This window comes from Echinops telfairi, unplaced genomic scaffold, assembly GCF_000313985.2.
Source record: "Echinops telfairi isolate 266 unplaced genomic scaffold, ASM31398v2 ScPeMD7_1713;HRSCAF=2227, whole genome shotgun sequence".
NCBI classification, from domain to species: Eukaryota; Metazoa; Chordata; class Mammalia; order Afrosoricida; family Tenrecidae; genus Echinops; species Echinops telfairi.
In genome coordinates, this window is record NW_022105611.1 from 11131182 (window position 1) to 11137910 (window position 6729).

Genomic DNA, 6729 nt, shown 5'->3' on the forward strand with positions numbered 1-6729 from the left:
TCTCTATTGTCCTCCAGGTGGAGCTCTTATACTGGGAAATGGTTTTTCGTGCAGCCTTTAAAGGAAAACAAAAAAATGTGAACAGAAGCTTCTGCAGGAGAATTTGTTTTGGCCAATGAGTAGCTAGAAGAATCCCAGTCCTAATTACCTACCTGTGTACAAGGACCCTCCAGTGTGCTCAAGTGCTTCCCCACGTTTCACATAATCTGGAGTGCCCGGCTGTTATGCTGACCACATTGTGCGACAATGGAGACAGAAGGTGCAGTTAATAGTCTCTTTCTTGAGGTTTCTGCTCTCAATTATGACTAGATAAAACTTTAAGCCCCTGGACTTTCCTGTGGGCTCAGCACTTAATAATGCAAATAAATCCTGACTTGTACACATGTACCAGGGCCAGGGTGGACAGTCAAGGGGGGTAGGTGGAAATGTGGGGACTTCCTTTTGTTAGCAGTAGGATCCTGAGCAGTAGATTTGAACTTTCTGAATCTGTGTTCTTATCTGTACAGTAAGGATAGCAACGCTTCTCTTACAAGAATGCTGGAAAGATATAGTAGAGCGCTAGCTCAGTGTTTGATGTGTGGTAACCAGTTGCTATGGACCCCATGTATGTCAGAGTAGAACTGTGCTCCGTAAGGTTTCTAATGCTACGTTTTTAGAAGTAGATTCCAGGCCTTTCTTCCAAGGTGTCTTTGGGTGGCTTGAAATGATTCACTTTGGGTTAACTGCCAAGCCTGTTAATGTTTGCACCAGCCAGGGCTTCACGGTTGGGCTGGATCAGTGTTATTTTCCCTTTGCTTCATATGCTCCTATAGGACATTCATCCCAACAATTAAGGAAAGCATGCATAAGTGAATGATAAAAATGGAAACTTTCTAGCCTTAGACACTGCAAGTTCTTAAGTCTGAATTACCTCCTCCTGTTAGTTTTAGACCAGCGGTTCTCAGCCTGCGGGTCGTGATCCTTTTGGGGGGGCTGAATGACCCTTTCACAGGGGTCGCCTAACACTATCTGAGAACACATATTTCTGATGCTCTTAGGAACTGAGACACCGCTCCTCTATCCATCTCCAGGCGGGTCCGCCCACATGCAGATACGCCCACATCTGAGTACCTGGCATGACTGTTACCCATGCTACACCATGCTTCAAGACAAAATGTCATTTATTTGTCATTAGAAGTAAACGTTTCACAATATATAATTACATATTGTTTTTGTCATTATTCACTATGCTTTAATTATGTTCAATTTGTAGCAGTGAAAATACATCCTGCATATCAGATATTTACACTACGATTCATGACAGTAGCAAAATTACAGTTACGAAAATAATTTTATGGTTGGGGTCACCACAGCATGAGGAACTGTATTAAAGGGTCGCAGCATTAGGAAGGTTGAGAGCCACCGTTTTAGACAGTCCTTCTTTGACTGAAAAGAGGTGTAAAAATCCAATCTCTCCTGCAAACTCAGTGAACGAATTTGGAAACGATTGGAGAGGAGCATACCTTGTAAATGCAAGGGAAGTAGGAGATCGAATGAATCACCCCACATTGCTTAGGAGTTTGGTTTAGAAAAGTAATGTCTTGACGATTACCCCCATCCTTTTTTTTTTTAATCAATTTATTGGGGCTCATACAATTCACCCCCCTCCTTTCCCCCTCCCCCATGAACCCTTGATGATTTATAAACTATTATTATATCTTATATTACACTGCCCGGCGTCTCCCTTCACCCACCCCTCTGCTGCCCATCCCCCAGAGAGGAGGTTATATGTAGCTCCTTGTGATCAATTCCCCCTTTCTACACCCTCATCCCTCCTGGTATCGCCACTGTCACCCCTGGTCCTGAGGGGTTCATCTGTCCTAGATTCCCTGCATTTCCAATTGCCATCTGTAGCGCTGTGCATCATCTGGTCTAACCAGGTCTGCAAGGCAGAATTGGGGTCCTGGTAGTTGGGGGGAGGAAGCGTTTAAGAAATAGAGGAAGGTTGTGGGTTTCATTATTGCTATACTGAACCCTAAGTGACTCATCTCCCCACTACCCCTCTGCAAGGTATGTCCAGTTGTCTAGAGATGGGTGCCACCCTCATTGACGAGGATCTCCTTTTTTTAAGGGGGATTGGTGAAGGATGGATGGACACAGCCAAGCCCTCTGTTCAATTTGGGATGGCATCTTAAGGTGTCGCAGCTTCCTGACTTGGTAGCCTATGACTACATTTTCACTGAAACCATCGTTGCCTCTCATTCAGTCATGGATTATCCAGACCGTGACCCTTTCCTGATGCTCTGCTGTGATCTAGCTGTAGTCGCTGGGGGGCACGAATGATTAAGACTTGTCTGTTAACAGAGATGTTGGAGGTTGGAGTTGGAATGAACTCCAAAGCAACTTTTGGGGTTTTTGTGGTAGTTGTTGTTTCATCTATTATTGTGTTAGACTTGGAATATATTGTAGAAGCAGGACATGTAGGCCCATCTGATTCAAATTGGTTACTGGGTGGTCAGTTCCCAAAGTTGGTGAAACCAACCCAACCCATCCCAATGCCATTGAGTCAGTTATGACTCGTAGAGCCATTTGTACGGCTTTCAAGGCTGTAAATCTTTACAGGAGTCGATGGTCTCTTCATTTTCCTTCACAGTGGACTGTGGGTTGGATCCTTCCATCTTAAATTTAGCAGTGAAATTCCTACCCAACAATTCCACCAGGGCTCTTTAAACTTGGTGAAGGTACCAATAAAATAATTTATACACATCGTTACCATCTTATTTCAACTTGATTCAGAAAAAAAGCATATTTAATCAGCCATCTTTTAATGTGGTGTCATTTTTAAAAATTACTAGTCTGCTGACAGCCAGTTATTGGTCATTTTATTTGCATAAAACCTACTCATTTACTCTGCTTACAATGTTCAGCTTGCACAACTTACAAAGCATTAACAAAATTAACCAGCCCCCACCACCCCAATCTTTTGAAATAATTTTTTTATTGCTAATGCAATAGCATTTTAAAAGAAACTCACCTTTATTGAGTCTGTTCCAAAAATCAATTAAATTTTATTAGGACAACAGCTCTTGTCTTGAGTCCATATTTAATGGGTTTATACCATAGTTAATTAAATGACATGATTACAATAATAAGTACTACAAGCACAAGGAGATTTGGGAATAAACATCATTGGCTCTTGGCAAATTCATAATCTAGCTGTTGGGAACTACAAATACAGGGCCATATTTAGAGCAGACTACCTGTCTTGAGCGGTGGTGGGTCTCAGTCTGCAGGATATAGAGGTGAATGGTCATTGTGGCTTAAGTCAGAAAAAAGATTAAGTTGTTATTGGTTACGAGAGCTGCTATTACGTAAATTGGGTGTCAGACAGTTAAACGTCATTGTGATGTAGTGTGTGTGTGCTAGGCTAGTTTTGATATGTGGGACACGAGGAGGGCACCTAGGCCATCAGGGAGGGTCCAGCACAGGCCATCAGGGAGGGTCCAAACTAGGCCATCAGGGAGGGTCCAGCACAGCATGTCAGACGAGGAAGCACTTGATTAGTATCTGCCAATTAATGAAATATGTGTTAATCCACTTCTTTGGACTTGACCTTGTTGGCGGTGCTTTTTGGTGATCTCAAGCAATTTCTGACTCCTAGTGACCCAATGGCCAACAGAATCAAACACTGCCTGGGGCTGCATCTTTTTCATCACAGTTCTCATGGTGTCTAGGCTCATTGTTGCAGCCACCGAGTCAGTCCATCTTATTGAAGGTCTTCTTTTTCGACAACCCTCTACTTTACCTCCAAGGTCTGGTCCCTCCTCGTAACATGTCCACAATATATGAGATCAAGTCTCACCATCCTTGTTGCTAAATCCGGCCATACTTCTTTGAAGGCAGATTTGCTTGTTCTTCTGGCGGTCTATGATACTTTTAATATTCGATCATTCAAATGGATCAATTATTCTCAGCTCTTGCCTATTCACCGTCCAGCTTCTGCAGGTACATGTGGCGATGGAAAATGCCAAGGCTTGGGTCAGGGCACCTAAGTCCTCAAAGTGACATCTTTGTTTATAATGCGTTAGAAGAGATCTTTTGCAGCAGATTTTCCCAATGCAATACGTCCTTTGATTTCTTGACTGCTGCTTCCACGGGGCTTACACTGATTCAAAGAGAGGATCTGACTAATCTCTCCTGAGATGTACATCGAATTCCGGCCCTTTCCTTCTCATGTGAAATTTAAATGTATGTGATGGTTAATAATTGTATTTGCTCAAACAGTGAAAGAATATAGCCCACACCACATTGTGTTTGAAGTCATTACAGGGTTCAGAATGGTTGATATTTAATAATGTCAGAAAAAAGAATCAGATAATCTGGCTACAAGACTGTGTTTTAACTCAGATGCTAAGACAAAAAAAAAATAGTCTTACTACACAAATCATCCCATGAGATCCAATACCAGAAAGGGATTTACTTGCACAATGGAAGAATATTTCAGTGGTAATAAAAATAACTACCATTGAAAGGGATTATTATGGACCAAAATGGAATTAAGTGCTTTACTAACGTTATCTGATTCAACTTGTACCACAACCCTACCAGGTAGCTACTATTGTGCTTATTTTAAATATGTGTAATTGAGACTTAGAGAGGTCAAGTAACTTGGGAAATTTTGGACAAAAATCTTTGACTGACCTCTAAGTCTCTATTTTTCCCAGCTTCTCTGCTTCCCAAAGACACAGCACAGGGAAGTTCTTGCTAGATAAAAAAACAACATTTTACAGCGAACTAAGGGTGAAAGTAGGACAATTCTTGCTAGCAATGCTGAGGCTGAACATTTTAAGCTAATTTGAGGCAATTCTTATTTAGGCCAACTTTAGATAAAAGGAAGATCAGAGAGGAATAGGCAAAGAGACTTCCGTGCTGACCTCTGAGAAACTCTTTGTCTTACTGGTGATACATTATCTTTATTATGTCTATATGTGTAGCTATGTATCTATCTGTCTATATATATGTTCTTCATTGACATGGGTTGACCCAGAAGTCACTTGGATGGATTTAACCACATCCCTGGTCGTGAAGATGGCACGATTGTGAAGGTAGAGTTTTGTCCTGTTACATGTAGAACCTTCCTGACTTGGAACCAACTTCACAGCGACTAACAGAAACCACAGGGGACTAGTAAGAAAATGGCATTGTTAACTCAGAAAATTCGGCTAAATTAATCACCCCTGCTGCTTTATTTTTTTGTTTCTAAATATCTTCAGCTAAAGAATGAGATGTCTGGCCCAGGTGGAACCTACCGTGTTCAATTGCGCAACTTTCATCGGTCATCTCCTGGATGCTAGGCATTGAGGCAGTAAAGATAAAGATTCCCTTCCTAACAGGGGAGACAGTCCCACAAATGGGTCATTTCAGTATATTCTTGTAAGTAAAAGGATTTTTGTCGCCTGGGGATGACTGGAATACCTACTAAACCTCTTCATTAAATGTTGCTTAAAAAAATACTTCCTTTCATTCAATGAATTACATATAACAAAAGCACCACACTGGGGCTGTTCAGACATGGTCAGTCCAGCCGGTGTGAGACATGAAATTGATAGACTGGCTCCTCTTCAGGCATGCCATCTGGGTAACTGCCCACAGCGGCATTTCAGAAGCGAGATCCTGCCTGCTGCTATACCACCCTTGAGTCCTCTGACCTCGTGATCAAGATATAAGTGCCTTGCTTTTCATCATTTGATATGTTATGCAAATTGTGTTAAGCTGCCACAAAGTGTACAATAATGTTCCCAACCATTAAAAAGATGCCTTTGGTTTGGCAAATTCCCCCGCCCCACACCTCCATACACACACCTTATTCTTAACAGAATAAAAAGAAAACCATTCAGATTACAGCAAAGAGAGTTGGCTTTGTTGAATTGTTAGTCTTTAATGCTGCAAAGGAATGCGTGATGGGTATGTTGCCAAGGAATAAAACAGTGGAACATCACAATTAGAGGTGTGAATTTCAGGCATGAAATGCAATTGTTTCCCCAATTTTCAGAGGGCTTACCACCTGGTGTTCACCAGTTATTGCTCACCATCTACAGGTCTTCAAACAACCGGCAAGTAGCTGCTTTTGGTTAGTAGTGTATTACCCATAAGTACTTAATGAACATCCTACCAAACATCCGAGTAGGAATCAGAATAAAGCAGGCTGGACTTTACCCCTAACATCTACGGCACAACTGTTCTTTCAGGGGGTGTCAGGAATATTTTCCAGTTTTCCCCAAAATGTCTGAGCTGTCTATCCCAGTTCTTTAAAATACCTTTTATATTAACTTGGCTGGATTGGAAAATAAATATATCTTCTGTGAGATCTAAGTGCCTTGTTCCAAAAGGCCTGGCTTAGGTCGGGTGTACTGTTTTTCCGATGACTCTGAAATTTCTGAAATGAACAATCCCACGTAATAAGTAGCATCTCTGGCGTAGTAATCCATTTTCTGTTTCATGTAACCCTACTTTGGGAATGACAATGCCTGCCAAAAGAGATGTTTTGGAAAGGAATCTGTTGGGTTGACGGCCTGCCAAACCTGCAGCCTGCCGTGCGTGTAAACAACCGTGGGGCTTCCCACGTATCGGGTCGAATGCTGGTTTTGAGATCCTCGCAATAACGGACTGGACAAGTGACAGGTATTTGAATTGGCGCTGTTAGATGACTGGGTATCTTCTCAACCCCAGTGATGGTGATTATCTTAGAGG